Genomic DNA, 17,513 nt, shown 5'->3' with positions numbered 1-17,513 from the left:
CTTTATCCACCAAGGCTGTCATTCAAAATAGAAGGAAAGACAAAAAGTTTCCCAGACAAACAAAAATCAAAGGAGTTTATGACCACTAAACCAACCCTGCAAGAAATTTTAAGGGGAACTCTCTGAGGGGAGAAAAGATGAAAATATACATACATACATACATACATACATACATACATACCAAAAGCAACAAAGATTAGAAAGGACCAGAGAACAACACCAGAAACTCCAACTCTACAAGCTACATAATGGCAATAAATTCATATCTTTTGGTACTCACTCTAAACATCAGTGGACTCAGTGCTCCGATCAAAAGACATAAGGTAACAGAATGGATAAGTAAACAAGATCCATCTATATGCTGTTTACAAGAGACCCACTTTAGACCTAAAGACACCTTTAGATTGAAAATAAGGGGATGGAGAACCATCTATCATGCTAATGGTCAACAAAAGAAAGCTGGACTAGCCATACTTATATCAGACAATCTAGACTTTAAAATAAAGACTGTATCTGGGGCACCTAGGGGGCTCAGTCAGTTGAGCGTCCAACTTCGGCTCAGGTCATGATATCACAGTCCGTAGGTTTGAGCCTCGTGTCAGGCTCTGTAATGGCAGCTCAGAGACCGGAGCCTGCTTTGGATTCTTTGTCTCCCTCTCTCTCTGACCCTCCCCCACTCATGCTCTGTCTCTCTCTGTCTCAAAAATAAAATAAACTTAAAACAAAAAAAAGACTGTATCAAGAAATGCAGAAGGGCATTATATCATAATCAAGGTGTCTATCCACCAAGAAGACCTAACAATTGTAAACATTTATGTGCCAAATGTGGGAGTACACAAATATATAAATCAATTCATCACAAACATAAAGAAACTCATTGATAGTAATACCATAATAGTAGGAGACTTCAAAACCCCACTCACAGCAATGGCAGATCATCTAATCAAAAAATCAACAAGGAAACAATGTCTTTGAATGACACACTGGACAAGATGGACTTAACAGATATATTCAGAACATTTCATCCTACACTTGATCTTAGCCAAAAGGCCGAGAAGCGATCAGAACATTTCATCCTAAAGCATCAGAATACACATTCTTCTCCAGTGCACATGGAACGTTCTCCAGAATAGATCATATACTGGGACACAAATCAGCCCTGACTAAGTTCAAAAAGATCGAGATCATACTGTGCATATTTTCAGACCAAAATGTTATGAAACTCAAAATCAACCACAAGAAAAAATGTGGAAAGTTAACAAATACTTAGAGACTGAAGAAAATCCTACTAAAGAATGAATGGGCTAACCAAGAAGTTAAAGAGGATATTAAAAAGTATACGGAAGCCAATGAAAATGACAACACCACAACCCAAAACTTCTGGGACTCAGCAAAGGCGCTCATAAGAGAAAAGTATATAGCAATCCAGGCCTGCCTAAAGAAGGAAGAATAACATCAGATACACAACCTAACCTTACACCTTAAAGAGCTGGAAACAGAACAGCAAATAAAACCCAAAACCAGCAGAAGACAGGAAATAATAAAGATTAGAGCAGAAAGTAATGCTATCGAAACCAAAAAAACAGTAGAACAGATCAATGAAACCAGAAGCTGGTTCTTTGAAAGAATTAACAAAATTGATAAACCACTAGCCAGTTTGATCAAAATGAAAAAGGAAAGGACCCAAATAAATAAAATCAGAATAAGAGAGATCACAACCAACACAGCAGAAATAAAAATAATAATAAGAGAATATTATGTGCAATTATATGCCAATAAAATGGGCAATCTGGAAGAAATGGACAAATTCCTAGAAACATATACACTACCAAAACTGAAACAGGAAGAAATAGAACATTTGAACAGATGTATAACCAGTAAGGAAATCGAATTAGTAATCAAAAATCTCCCAAAAAACAAGAGTCCAGGGCCAGATGGATTCCCAGGGGAATTCTACCAAATATTTAAGGAAGAGTTAACACCTATTCTCTTGAAGCTGTTCCAAAAAATAGAAATGGAAGGAAAACTTCCAAACTCTTTCTATGAAGCTAGCATTACCTTGATTCCAAAACCAGACAGAGACCCCACTAAAAAGGAGAACTATAGACCAATTTCCCTGATGAACATGGATGCAAAAATCCTCAACAAGATATTAGCCAACCAGACCCAACAATACATTAAAAAATTTATTCACCACGACCAAGTGGGATTTATACCTGGGATGCAGGGCTGGTTCAATATCCACAAAACAATTAACGTGACTCATCACATCAATAAAAGAAAGGACAAGAACCATATGATCCTCTCAATAGATGCAGACAAAGCATTTGACAAAATACAGCATCCTTTCTTGATAAAAACCCTCCAGAAAGTAGGGATAAAAGGAGCATACCTCGAGATCATAAAAGCCATATATGAACGACCCAACGCTAATATCATCCTCAATGGGAAAAAACCGAGAGCTTTCCCCCTAAGGTCAGGAACAAGACAGAGATTTCCATTCTCATCACTGTTATTCAACATAGTATTGGAAGTGTTAGCCTCTGCAATCAGACAACACAAAGAAATAAAAGGCATCCAAATCAGACAGAAGGAGGTCAAACTTTCACTCTTCGCAGATGACATGATACTCTATATGGAAAACCCAAAAGATTCCACCTAAAAACTGCTAGAATGGATTCATGAAATCAGCAAAGTTGCAGGATACAAAATCAATTCAGAGAAATTGGTTGCATTCCTATACACCAACAATAAAGTGACAGAAAGGGAAATCAAGGAATCAATCCCATTTACAGTTGCACCAAAAACCATAAAATACCTAGGAATAAATCTAACCAAACAGGTGAAAAATCTATACACTGAAAACTATAGAAAGCTTATGAAAGAAATTGAAGAAGACAAAAAAAAAAAAAAAAGTAAAAGGATTCCATGCTTCTGGATAGGAAGAACAAATATTGTTAAAATGTCAATACTACCCAAAGCAATCTACATATTCAATGTAATCCCTATCAAAATAACACCAACATTCTTCACAGAGCTAGAACAAATAATCCTAAAATTTGTATGGAACCAGAAAAGACCCCGAATAGCCAAAGCAATCTTGAAAAAGAAAACCAAAGCAGGAGGCATCATAATCCTGGACTTCAAGCTATACTACAAAGCGGTAATCATCAAGACAGTATGGTACAGGCACAAGAACAGACACTCAGATCAATGAAACAGAATAGAGAACCCAGAAACGGACCCACAAACGTATGGCCAACTAATCTTTGACAAAGCAGGAAAGAATATCCAATGGAATAAAGACAGTCTCTTCAGCAAGCGGTGTTGGGAAAACTGGACAGCGACATGCAGAAGAATGAACCTGGACCACTTTCTTACACCACACACAACAATAAACTCAACATGGATGAAAGACCTAAATGTAAGACAGGAAGCCATCAAAATCCTCTAGGAGAAAGCAGGAAAAAACCTCTTTGATCTTGGCCACAGCAACTTCTTACTCAACACGTCTCCAGAGGCAAGGGAAACAAAAGCAAAAATGAACTATTGGGACCTCATCAAAACAAAAAGCTTCTGCACAGTGAAGGAAACAATCCGCAAAACTAAAAGGCAACCGACAGAATGGGAGAAGATATTTGCAAACAACATATCAGATAAAGGGTTAGTATCCAAAATCTATAAAGAATTTATCAAACTCAACACCCAAAAAAACAAATAACCCAGTGAAGAAATGGGTAAAAGACACGAATAGACACTTCTCCAACGAAGACATCCAGATAGCCAACCGACACATGAAAAAATGCTCAACTTCACTCATCATCAGGGAAATACAAATCAAAACCACAATGAGATACCACCTCACCTGTCAGAATGGCTAACATTAACAAGTCAGGCAACGACAGATGTTGGCAAGGATGTAGAGAAAGAGGATCTCTTTTGCACTGTTGATGGGAATGCAAGCTGGTGCAGCCACTCTGGAAAACAGTATGGAGGTTCCTCAAAAAACTAAAAATAGAACTACCCTATGACCCAGCAATTGCACTAGTAGGTATTTATCCAAAGGATACCGGTGTGCTGTTTTGAAGGGACACATGCACCCCCATGTCTATAGCAGCACTATCAACAATAGCCAAAGTATGGAGAAAGCCCAAATGTCCATCGATGGATGAATGGATAAAGAAAATGTGATACACACACACACACACACACACACACACACACACACACACACACAATAGAGTATTACCTGGCAATCAAAAAGAATGAAATCTTGCCATTTGCAACTATGTGGATGGAACTGGAGGGTATTATGCTAAGTGAAGTTAGTCAGTTAGAGAAAGACAAATATCATATGACCTCACTCATATGAGGATTTTAAGAGACAAAACAGATGAACATAAGGGAAGGGAAGCAAAAATAATATAAAAACAGGGAGGGGGACAAAACATAAGAGACTCATAAATATGGAGAAAAACAGAGCGTTACTAGAGGGATTGGGAGAGGAGGGATGGGCTAAATGGGTCAGGGGCACTAAGGAATCTACTCCTGAAATCATTGTTGCACTATATGCTAACTAATTTGGATGTAAATTTTTAAAAAATTAAATTAAAATAGAAGCAAAAAAAAGATAATAAGAGAATGCTAAAAATAATTTTATGCCAATAAATTCAACAAGTAAGACAAAATGGACAGTCTTTGGAAGACACAACAACCAAGTCCACTCAAGAAGAAATAAGTAACCTAAATGTCCCAATATCTATAAATTAAGTAAATTTGTAGTTTAAAACTTTTTACAAGAAGAAAACTTCATGGCCAAATGACTTCACTGAAGCAGTCTGTCAAACATTTAAGGAAGTAATATTACCAATGCTACACAATTGATTGCAGTAATTAGAAGAGGAGGAAATACTCTACAAACCATTCTGTGAGTCTAACATTGCCTTGATAGTAAAACAATAAAAAATAGTATTAAAAAAAGCATTAATAAGGGCGACTGGGTGGCTCAGTCAGTTAAGTGTCCAACTTCAGCTCAGGTGATGATCTCGTGGTTTGTGGGTTCGAGCCCTGCATTGGGCAGTGTGCTAAAGCTCAGAGCCTGGAGCCTGCTTCAGATTCTGTCTCACTCTCTCTCTGCCCCTCCCCCACTCATGCTCTGTCTCCCCTTCTCGCTCAAAAATAAATAAACATTAAAAAAACATTAACAATATCCCTCATGAAGATAAGTGCAAAATTCCAAACAAAATGTTAGTGTATTAGTCCAAAATACCTTTTTTAAAAAATAGTACATCATGATTGCAGTGAGTAGAATTCTGTTCCCTGAAAGGGTATGTTCAAGTTCTAATCCACATTACCCTGTGAATGTGACCTTATTTAGAAATAAGGTCTAGCATCATATTGGAAGAGCATGTCAGCACAACATTTTAAGAAAATGAAATAAAAGCCATACATATTGAAAAGGAAAAAGTAAAGTATGTTTTTTTCACAAATAACATGATCATCTACACAGAAAAAAAATCTGATGGAATCTATAACAAAGCTACTAGAACTAATAAGAGTTTAGCAAGGTTATGGGATACAAAATCACTATACAAAAATCAATTGCATTTCTATATTCCAGCAATAAACACTCACAAATTAAAACAAAAAAATACTATTTACAATAACATAAAAAATGTCAACTACTTAATAATAAATCTGCCCCAAGTGAGCAAGACCTATACAGTGAAAACTATAAAACACTGCTGAGATCAATTAAAGCCTTAAAAACTGGAGGAAATAAACTGTGTATGTGGGTTGGGATACTCACTGTTTTTTAAGGTGTTGATTCCCCCACAAACTGATCTATGAATTCATGCAATACCAATCAAACTACCAGTAATATTTTTTTGTAGAAATTAACATGCTAATTTCAAAATTCACATGAATGCTAAGAACCTTGAAGAGATAAAACAGCTTTGAAAAAGAAAAAAGTTGTAAGGCTGATAGTACCTAATTTCAAGACGTTTTATAAAGCTACAGTAACCTAACAAGGTGATATTGGCATGTAGACAAATAGATCAAGGAAATAGAATAGAAAATTCAAAAAGAAAAAAAAAGAAGATATATGAACAACCAAATTCTGACAAAGGTACAACATCATCTAAGTGAGGAATATTTAAGAAAACAACTTAAAACTGATCACGTACCTAAAGGTAAAAGCAAAACCCATAAATTTTCTGGAAGAAAAAAAAATGGGAATAAATTTAAAGAAGTGGTTTCTTAGAATCAACGTAAAAAGCACAACTGCAAAAGAACAAAAGCTAGACCTAACGAAAATTAAAAACTTTTCGGCTGCAAGTAACATCATCAAGAAACTGAAAAAAAAAAACCAACCCACAGAATGGAAGAAAATACCTGTAAATCACTTATCTGCTAAGGGATTTGTATCCAGAAGTTTAAAAAGACTGATTCCACTTCTGGTGCTTGGCAGCTCTTGAGCCTCATCACTCCTCTTTCCCCTTCTGCCACACACTTGGCATGCTGATAAAAAAAAAAAGCTGAGGTCTTGCCTCCTTTGGCACTATCAAGAGTTCAAACAACCAAAGAAAGCCCCGACATGTTAACAAGAACCATCCTCCTAGCTGTATCCCCAACTGCAATAGAAGACAAGTCAATCTCTTTCCTTACTCTCCCAAACCAGATGTAGACTCACTTAGAGGTTGGGGAAGGCTACTTCCTCCCCCCTAAAGAGACTAATTATGTGAGTAATAAAGCTTCCCATACCTTCTTGGTGCATGTGTGGTGATATTAGTATTGACATCCAAATCAAATTTGGGATGAGGGGTACATTACACTTCTATAGTGTCACCACAACACGGAATATATAAAGAAATCTTACAACTTGATAATAAAAAATAAATAACCCAATTTAAAAATTGGCAAGAGATTGAAATAGACATTTCTCCAAAGAACACACGTAAATGGCAAATTAGTACATGGAAAGATGTTCAATATATTTAGTCATTAGGGAAATGCAAATCAAAACCACAATAAAATACCACTTCACACCCTCCAGGATGACATAATAAAAGAGATAGACAATAGCAAGTCTTGGCAAGAATGAGAAAAAAATGGAACCCTTACACATTGCCAGTGGGAATGTAAAATGGTGCGGCTGTTTTGGAAAATAGTTTGACAGCTCTTCAAATTACTTCAACATAAAGTTACAGATGACCTAGCAATTCCACTCCTAGACATGTATCCAAGAAAAATGAAAACAAACTCCCATGCAAAAACGTGTGTAAAAACGTTATTCAAAATAGTCAAAACATGGAGACTCAAATGCCCATCAACTAATGAATGGATAAATAAATGTGGTATATCCACACAATGGAATATCATTTGACTATGAAAAAGAATCACGTATAGATACGTGGTACTACATGGACGAACCTTGAAAACATTAAGCTAAGTGAAAGAAACCAGTCACAAAAGAAGTCACTCACTGTACGATTCCATTTATATGAAATGTGTAGAATAGGCAAATTAGTGTTTGCCTGGGTCTTAGGGAAGTAGGTACCATGAAGTGACTGCTTAGTGGGAAGGGTATTTCTTTTTGGATTAACAAAAATGATCTAAAATTGATTGTGGTGACAGTCGGGTAACTGTAAATGTACTAAAACTATGGAAATGGGTGAACCTTATAGTATGTAAATTATATCGCAATAAAATAAATCTTTCTAACAACAACAACAAAAAAGGAATTCAGTGGAGAAAGGATAGTTGTGTCAATAAATGGTACTGGGAAAATTAGATATCTGTAAGCAAAAAGATGAAATTCAATCTATAGTTCTTTGTCCCAAATACAAAAGTTAACTAAAAACGGGTCCCAACAACAAAGGACCAGGAGAAAAGAAAAGTCAAGACTGGGGAGGGGACAACAGCTCTTGAGACAATGAAGGCAACAGAAGGGTCCCTTATACAATAAGAGCTAGGGACACTCAATAGTGGAATTTCTGAAACTTGCACAAAGACAAGAATTATCCAGAGAGACCCCTTAAAATAAGCTTTTAAAAAATCAGTAACTCAGACCCCTATTGAATCAGATTCTCCATGGGAAAGTTTAATATGCATCCCATGTGAGCCTATTGTTAGGAAATACTGCCTGATGCATACTTTTTTGCTTGTAAATGAATATAAAATATAACTAAAAATTTCAAATGACCTATTTGGATCTTTAGTGATTCCAATGTACAGTATAAAACTCATTTGTAATATGAAAGGCTATACAGTAAAGTGTTTAAGAATCCAGACCTTTTCAGCTGGATTGCTAGAATTCATACCCATGCTCCGCCAGTGGACAATTTAAATCTATCTTCATCAACAAGATGGGACTAATAAAAGCATCCAACATGCTCATGAGGAATGAATGGAAAAACATCTCCATGAAAAGCATTTAGCACCATGTCTAATGAGCAGCAAACTTTCCATAAACCGGAGCTCATATCATGATCATAGAACAACAAAACCTTCTCCCCAAATTCTGTTTTAACTGGCATTGCCTTCTAACAATGATGGAACTCCCATCAGCTCTGCAAACCCCTTTGATCAGTTCAGGTATGTTAGTGATAAATTCTTCATAATAAAGGGGTGAGAAATTATAAAGAGACGGCCCAGACCAAACATGGCTGAAAAGGGGCAAAGGTAATCCAATCCCCCATTTCCCTCATGCCTGGAGAATAGTCCATCCAAGAAGGGACTCTGAGAAACAGAAATGTCTAGTATATAGTTTTACATTTTGCTGGGAAATTATGACATAAACTTACTCCTCTGTCTCTCCCATAAGAACTCTAAATTGATCACTAAAGCTTTTCTGAACATCTAGTCTTTAAGGGGAACATGAAAGTAATACTCTGTTGACAGGGTTGACATAGTGGGAAGCTCCAGGTATGGGCACAGGCTCCAAGGAGTGGAAACAAGTCCTGGGTCATAATAAAATAATAAAATAAGTTTGCTACTATTAAAAAAACCTATGTTAATATGAAAATATTGTAATGAAATTTATCCCATCAACAAAACCCTACTCCCGAAGGTAAAGGTAAGGCTCTCCCCTAAAGAGCACAGGTATTCCTGGCTTAAACCACCAAGAGACAGGTTCTCTAGTAGAAAACTAGAGTAGGCAAATCTCAGACAGGCAGAGTAGAAGTCTTCTCTGGACCTTGGTGTCTTGGGCCTGGATTTGAGGAATCTGATACTCTTGGGAGCATTCCAAGTGGAGTTAAAAGCTGAACTGGGCCAGATGAAGGTAGTTTGGGAGCCAGATTGGAAGACCTCTGCTAGGTGACCCCAAACTTGAAGACATGTCAGCTATCCCTTGTGAGACCAGATAGAGAGCCATTCATTTCCAGCCTGCCACCATCAGCTCTTAATAAAATTTCATACAGCTTCAACACAGCCATGTTATGGGATATTAAAGCAAGGTTCTGTTGCCTCCTATTCAGTATTATCCTTGAAGAGGGAGCAATGCCCCCCGGGGGCCAGCAGGGTGGTGACAGTGACTGGTACAACATTCCGAGGGAAAGTGAATCTCCAGGAAGAATTATAGCAAGATCAACTAGCCCCCTCCTATTCTCTCTTTATTGTCAAAAAATGTGGGTTTAAATGTTATTTGTTTCTCTCATAGCTATAAATTTTAGCTCTTGCTGAACCAATGTCTTGAATTGTTTTCTTATTTCTACATAAAATTTGGTTCAACTCATTAATATAATGTAGTAGATCAATCATAATTTGATCATTTTATTGATGTGAAAATGCCAGAGCCATTGTTTCTTAAATCCTTTCACTTTCTCTTTTCTTCCACCACCACCAGCAACCTGTTGGCCTTCTTCCTGGTACGTGCCACAAAGAACATTTCACCCATCACAAACCTGACTGCTTACTAACAATGAATATGAAACAGCAACACCACAATGAGATGTGGATGCTGAACAGCCAGCCAAGGTTACTCACCGCTTCACAGATTCATGAAATTCATATTTGCATCAGATTATAAATGACTATACAGGTCATGGGATTTACATGGGTCATGGATCGTCAAAACCATGAAGACAAAAATCGTCAAATACCAAGACACTACTGCATAAAATCTCACTGTGATAAGCTAAGTGTCCGTCCCTATGGCTCTTGCATCTCCATCAACTAGACACCTCAATCACCAGTGTTCACAATGATGCCCATGATGGAGTATCTAAAGAAGCATAGGGACATTTCTAGTTCAACTCTGCAATTCTCCCAATGCCTAACAGAGATCTGTACACAGGAAAAAAATGTAAAATGTCAATCAATGCTTGTCAAATGCTATGCTCCATTAAAGAAGGCAGATAAAAAATAGAGGCTTCTAAAATTAAAATTCATTCACCACACTAATGAAATTAATCCAAACAGTATTAGATACCTAATATGGACCAAACCTTCATACACATGATGATATTTTATGCAGGCTAAAAGAAGTTAAGTGATTTCCTTGGATCACACAGCTAGTAAGCTGTGGAACCAGATGTTAAGTCTAGGTCTCCAGAAGTCTGAAGGAAGGGCTGCCCCTCAGAGAAAGCATGTGGAAAGAACCTTCAAAGAAGAGGGACACAGGAGATGGCAGAGGGGGCTATATTTCTAGCATCCCAAACTGATAAGAGGCCAAAGTAAAAGACCATTCTGGCTGTCATCTAAGCCCTCAGCTGTCCCCAGGGCTGGGATATGCTGAGTCATCAAATGTTTTTGAAATCAGAAGTGATGTCTGACAAATGATAATTGTAAATAATACTTGGCTATAACCATTGAATGCATGATGGGGAAAGGGCCTTTCCCTTAAGATGGTCCCTTTCTCCACACCCTTCACCAGGGCTCAGTCTACCCCTTTAGTATTCTCATGACACTCTTTCTTAACCCAGTCTCGGGTATTGTGGTCCCATGGAGCTATCAGTGGCTACATAAAGGTTTTAGCTGCAAGGTATCTCAGGCCTTGATGTGTGAATTTCAGAAGCATCAATGACCCTGGTGTCTACATGTGAAGATCAAGGATAAGCTAAAACCTTCCCAGAGGTCATGAAATGGCCACCTATTGATGGACATCTAGTCCCAAAAAGTTAGAAGACCTGCTGCATCAAATAGACTTGGACCTATGTGACTGCTTTTGAATTATGGTACATAAAATTATTACATAAAATAAGCCTCTACAATCAAAGGGATGACAACTTGGGAATACCTTAAGACGTAAAATTGATTTGATTTTATTTTAGGAAGGAATTTAAAAACTGGCTTTGAATGTGTGCATTCGTCTGATTCAAAATATGCTTTTGACAGACATAGGTAAAGCAGCTGAGAAAAAAAATAGAATTTAAAATGTATCCAGGGCTTTCAAAGCATCATATGAGCTTCATTGACACACACAAAAAAGAAGCTTCAAACCACAAAACAGGAACAATAGAATCAAAGGCAAAGGAAAATGAACAAACAGGATGAAGCTAGGTATTCTTTCTTCCCTAGGAATATTTTTAGTTTATTACTTGCTGTTAAAGTTTACTGTGTGCTATTAAAATCCTGGGCATGTGTTCTTTATGAATATTTTAATTGCTTTGTTTCAGTAAAGTTTGTTGGGAAGAGGTGATCGCCATTATTACACGCATTTAGTATAATGCTCCCTGTTGCCTACTGAATCAAGGTAAACTCTTCAGCCTCATTCGAGACCCTACAAAATGATTGTAGCCAATTTCTCTAGCCTTTTGCCATGAATCCCTCTGCCTGAAGGGCCATTCCTCCTTCTCTATGTGCCCAAATTCTTGCCATCCTTCAACACTCAGATCAAAAGCCAACTCTCCCCCAGCTTGCTTCTCAGATTCTCCCAGGGGAAAGGATGATCTCCTCCTCCCTTTAATTTTCATAGGATTTAACCATAAATTCTCACAACCAATTTATAAAAACACCACATTTGGCCTTAAATAACAGTTATTATTATTTATTTTTCCTACTGTACATTGAGCTCCCTAAGGGAAGACACCATGCCTTCTTATTTTTGGAACCCTGGGATTATCTAGAAAATAGCTTGTTACATAGAAGGGGGTCAAAAAATCCAGTGAATGAATAAAAAAGCTACAGTGTCTATAAGCATACTTGATGAATAGAAAGGTAGAACAGGTGTACAACAGGACTCTTTGGTATAGAGTGGAAGAGGCAGTCACGCAGTGGGCCAAAAGAAATGACTTTGCTTGTGAGGGAAACTATAGGAATACTGTGAACCCAGAAATGTAATCAAGAAGACATTTTGCAGTGCAAGCTGATTAGCCAATATTAGAACAGCAATGAATTAAGATTACTATTCCAGGTCAATGACTTCCCACAGTATGTCCCTATTTACAGTCCTCATTTTCAGCAAATGTTTTATTATGAACCCTGCTTTAATAAAATACTCATAGAATCTCAAGACTGAAAAGGACCTTAAAGTTCATCTAGTCTTGAGGTCCAGTCTATGTTTGAGATGGCTGGATAACATCCCTGTTGAGGGGTCATCCATTCTCTGCTGAGATGTCTCCTATGGCATGCAGAATTCTAAAAATAACCTCCAAAATTACATAGCCCATAATCCCTGAACCCTAAAACACTGAACAATAGACAGCACTGGACTGTGATCCTTGAGAGAAAGAACTACAGGAGGTGTACCAGTCTGGGCCCTAGCAATCAAGGAGGCAGATTTGGAACTAAGAAGCAGTAATTGGTAACTGGAACACAGGCTGAACCTCCTGCTTCCCCTAGCTTTCAGCGTGAAGGCATTTTTCAGACTGCAATGCAGGAAGATAGAGCCTAAACAGGGCATAGCACTCTGACTGAGCTGAGATGTAGGGATCAGCATATGGAACAGTTGTTCTCAAAAAGGGAAGATTGCCTGAGTGGCTCTAATCTAATCACAGGAGCCCTTAAAAGCTGAGAACTCTCTCCAGCTGATAGTAGAAAAGGGAGTCAGAGATTCAAAGCATGAGAAGGACTCAATACTTCATTGCTGGCTTTCAAGATGGCAGAGACAACAAGCCAAGGACTGCTGGTAGCCTTTAGAATCTATGAACAATCCCCACCTGACAAGCCACCAAGGAATGAGGACCTGACCTACAACGTCATGGAACTGAATTCCATTAACAACTTGAATGAACCTAAAGCAGATTCTCCCTCAGAGCCTCCAGATAAAAGTCCAGGCCATCCATATCTTCTTGATTTCCAACCTTGCAAGACTCTACACAGAGTAACCTGCTGAGCCTGCCTGGACCTCCAACAAACATAATCGAAATAATAAATAGGTATTGTTTTAAGTTGCTAAATTTGTGGTAATTTGTGGTAATTTGGCAGCATTAGAAAACTGGCACACTTCCACTGACACAAGGTGACTAAATACATTCCTCCAGTGGCAGCCTCTTCTGTCTTTGGAGCACTATGGTTAGTAGAAAGCTCTTTTTTTCCATTCAACAAATTATTCCTTCCTATAACATGCATTGATCCTACGTATTACTTGGTTTACTTAGTGCAAATTCGATCTTTCCTCATGATAGTTTTTCAAAAATTAAAGATGTTTCTCATGTCTCGTCCTTATTCTCTTATACCTTTCCTTATATTGCATGGTTTTGAGTGTTTTTGCCATCCAGTTCATCATCTTATGCACATGGCCTCATTTATCCAGATGACTGACACTCTTGAAAAATATGGTGTCAATGCACCCCGTGTTGGCCCTACACCACTTCTGAATGTCTTAGGCCAGCACCACCAACTTTCTCTAGCTTGAAGCCCATGTCCAATGTGCATGGACAATTGGTACTGCAAGATGGATTGCCTTTCAGCTTCCAAAGAGAAACTGCCTTGATATCTCTGGGTCAGCCATTGTTTTATCGTGACTGGTAGAAGAAAAAAAATGGTCCAGAAGAAGTCTGATTTTCCAGGCTCCTACTTGGCAGCCACCTAAATATATGCACACTTTATGAAGGAACACCCTTTCTGACAATGATGGAGTAACTGCTACCAAAGTAGCCCTCCCACTGTCGACAGCCATAAAACTGGGAAACAAAATATATTAAGCAACTCTCTTCAGACACTGAACAATAGACAGCACTGGACTGTGGTCCTTGAGAGAAAGAACTACAGGAGGTGTACCAGTCTGGACCCTAGCAATTAAGGAGGCAGATTTGGAACTAAGAAGCAGTAATTGGTAACTGGAACACAGGCTTAACCTCCTGCTTCCCCTAGCTTTCAGCCTGAAGGTATTTTTCAGACTGCAATGCAGGAAGATAGAGTCCAAGCAGGGCATAGCACTCTGACTGATCCGAGAAGTAGGGGTCAGAGTTCAGAGCTGATGGTTTGGCCAGAATTCATAGACATGGGTACCATAGAGAAGGAAGAAGCACAGAGAAAGTGCTCCATAATTCTGTATTACGGGTCCTCTTAAGTATTGGGCTAAATATTTAGCTGGGCATGTGTAGAGAGACTCCACTAGGTCTGCTAAGAATATTTCTGAAAGGCATAAGAGTTCTAACTAACTAGAGTAGACAGAGCTTGCTGCAAATTCATTTGAGATGCTGGAAAGTCCATACCTTAGGAGAGTACAACACTATCTCTAGAGGGAGGACTTTCTAGACCTAACTATAGTGGAGTGAATACTAGTCTCAAGAAAGATAGGTTTATATTCTAAGCATTAAAACTTGTGAATGTGACCTTAGTTGGAAAAAAAGTTTTTGCAGATGTAATTGAGTTCAAGATCTTGAGATGAGATTATCCTGGAATATCTGGGTGGGGCCCTAAATCCAATGACAAGTATTCTTATGAGAGTGAGAAGAAAAGACACAGAAACATAGGAGGCTAAGAGAAGATAAAGATGGAGATTGGAGTTATGCATCCACAAGCCAATGGATGCCTGGAGCCACCAGAAGATAGAAGAGGCAAGGAAGTATTCTCCCCTAGGGTCTTCTAAGGGAGTACAGCCCTAATTGCAGCTTGATTTCAGACTCTGAGCTCCAGAATTGTGAGAGAATACATTTCTGTTGTTTTCAGTCACCAAGTTTGTTGTAATTTGTTAAAGCAGCCTAGAAAAATAATATACCACCCTAACAAAACTGAAAAACAAACATCAAGAGGGTCAAGCTGACCCACTAATAATATGTCACCCAAAACTCAAAAGTCTTTAGAAGACAATAATATTCAGACCTTCAACCATGTAACACTTACTAGCATACAATAAAATATAATAAGACATGCAAAGGAGCAAGAAAATGTGACCCAGCAGCAGAAGAAGAGGAGGAGGAAAGAAGAGAAGGAGGGAGAGGAGAAAGAGGAAGAGACAGTGGAGAAGGAGGAAGAAGAGGAGAAAGAAAGAAAGAAAGAAAGAAAGAAAGAAAGAAAGAAAGAAAGAAAGAAAGAAAGAAAGAAAGGAAGAAAGAAAGGGAGAGGGAGGGAGGGAGGGAGGGAGGGAGGAGGGAGGGAGGGAGGGAGGAAGGAAGGAAAGAAGGAAGGAAGAAAGGAAGGAAGGAAGGAAAGAAGAGGAGTGGGGAGGGAGGTAGTGGGAATGGAAGGAAGAAAGAAAAGACATGTTGGAGTTTGCAGACAAGACTTCAGAACAGTGATTTTAAACATGTTTAAGGATTTAAAGAAAAGGATACACATAATAATTGAACAAAGAATCTCAGTGAAATGAAACTAATAATAATAATAAGGAACCCAATGGAAATTCTATAACTAAAAAATACAGTATCTTAAAAGAAGTTTTTAAATTTCTGAATTTTTATGTAAATTTTATCTCATTTAAGAAGTAACATGACACACTGGAAATATCCTAAGGCTTGACATTCAAATTCTGGCTTCACAATTTACTAGCCATGAAATTTTGGACAACTTACCATAGTAGATCATATGTTTTTTCTGATCTGAACAGCATCCGACTTTCTCACCCCTTTCTCCTGGCTTTGCTTTTTGTCTCCACTATAAACAAGGGTTCAGGTGAACTTAGCCATGTTATTAGAAATCCCATTCTTTGCCACAGTGATTGGTCTGGAGAATGGTAGCACCTGACCTAAACGGAGACAATTAGTGTCTCTTGGAATTTTTAAATAGAATACGAGAACAGGGTCAGGTTTTTCTTGGTCAGAAACTTCCCTATGTCTAATTAAGTAATGCTCTTCTCTCAGGGTTCCTCATTGGCCTCACTGCTACTCTTCAGTACACATTTTTAAGTTAATCTACTTCTATATATCAAAGTAGAAAGTTGCAGAATTTGGAGAGGTCTTGATGTAAATGTTTTTATGTTCCCTCCTTCTGCAGTTGGGAATAGTAAAAAACACAAAGAGCAAGCAGTTCTTTTCAATTGTCTCCTGCTATTCTTCAACCATACACATTATACCACCACCCATTATTTTCCCAAAATCCCATATTCTGTCATGCCTCTACAACTTTGCTTATGCTAAGTTCCACCTAGAACTTCTTTCTCTTCTCCTCTTACCAAAATTCTATCTATTGCTTTAACACTCAGTCTAAAGATCATCTCCTCTGTGAAACCTTCCTTGGTCCTTCCAAATTCATCTCTCAATTCTAGAATTTTGTATGCATTGCCATGAAATTTGTGTTAAAGCTCATTCTGTTGGTGTCTACCTTTCTTACTTGAAGTGTGGGCTTTGGGAGTGGGGAAGGGCGGCAAAAATTGTGTCTTCATTCATCTTTGAAACACTCACTGATCCTGCCCAGTGAAACTGTGCACATATAATGATTAATCAATATTTATTGAATTCAATCAAATTTTGCATTAGTAAAGACTTATCTCAAAGAATTTTATTTATGCACATATTAAAACTATAAAGAAGGGTTGAAAGAACTGGGATTGATTTTCTGAGTATAGAGAAAAAAATCAATATAGTGCTGGCTTTGAGTGTAGCTAGCACATAGTAGGTAGACAATGAACACTTGTTAAAGTGAATAGCATGACCCAGACCACAGCTGAGAATCAGAAGAATCAAATCTCTGGACGCTCTTTCCTTGTGTCACATGTACTCCTTCTCATTTACACTCTTGTCTTTGTACTTCAGTAAAACCCAGTCTTTGCAACATTGCATTTCAGTGATGCTCCCTCCAGCCCCTACTACCTTTCTCCCAACTCCTGCCACAGTATAACATCTGGTATCTGTATGAGAAGACTCCCCTTTAATCTCACTTTTCAGAGAACTCTCAGGGTGCCTGGCAGGGGATTCCGATTGCAAAACTTGAATATGAGGGGGCATGGAAGTTCATGGAGAGCTCTTTTCTACTGAATTCCATTAGTCATAGCTAAGGTTGGGGGAGAAAGTTTTCATTTTTTGTGAGTCACTGTTTATCTGCCTGTAAATTTAGTAATGAAATGCTTATGCCACAGGGATGAGAAGAAATTTCATTTTTGCTTATAAAATCCTCAGGGCATGTTTGGATACAAAGTGCAATAACACTATAAAATATTGCCCTGATATTGCTATCTCCAGGCCTGG

At 38.1% G+C, this 17,513-nt stretch overlaps 1 pseudogene; it reads right to left on the bottom strand.

The window, feature by feature from the left end:
• Positions 1-881: 881 nt before the first annotated feature.
• On the bottom strand, positions 882-1,062 carry LOC122237556 (annotated as a pseudogene).
• Between the last annotated feature and the right edge of the window lie 16,451 nt (positions 1,063-17,513).

Source organism: Panthera tigris, chromosome A3 (genome assembly GCF_018350195.1).
Source record: "Panthera tigris isolate Pti1 chromosome A3, P.tigris_Pti1_mat1.1, whole genome shotgun sequence".
In the NCBI taxonomy this organism is placed as follows: Eukaryota; Metazoa; Chordata; class Mammalia; order Carnivora; family Felidae; genus Panthera; species Panthera tigris.
Note: the sequence above shows the minus strand (reverse complement) of the source record. Positions and strands in the feature narration are given on the sequence as shown.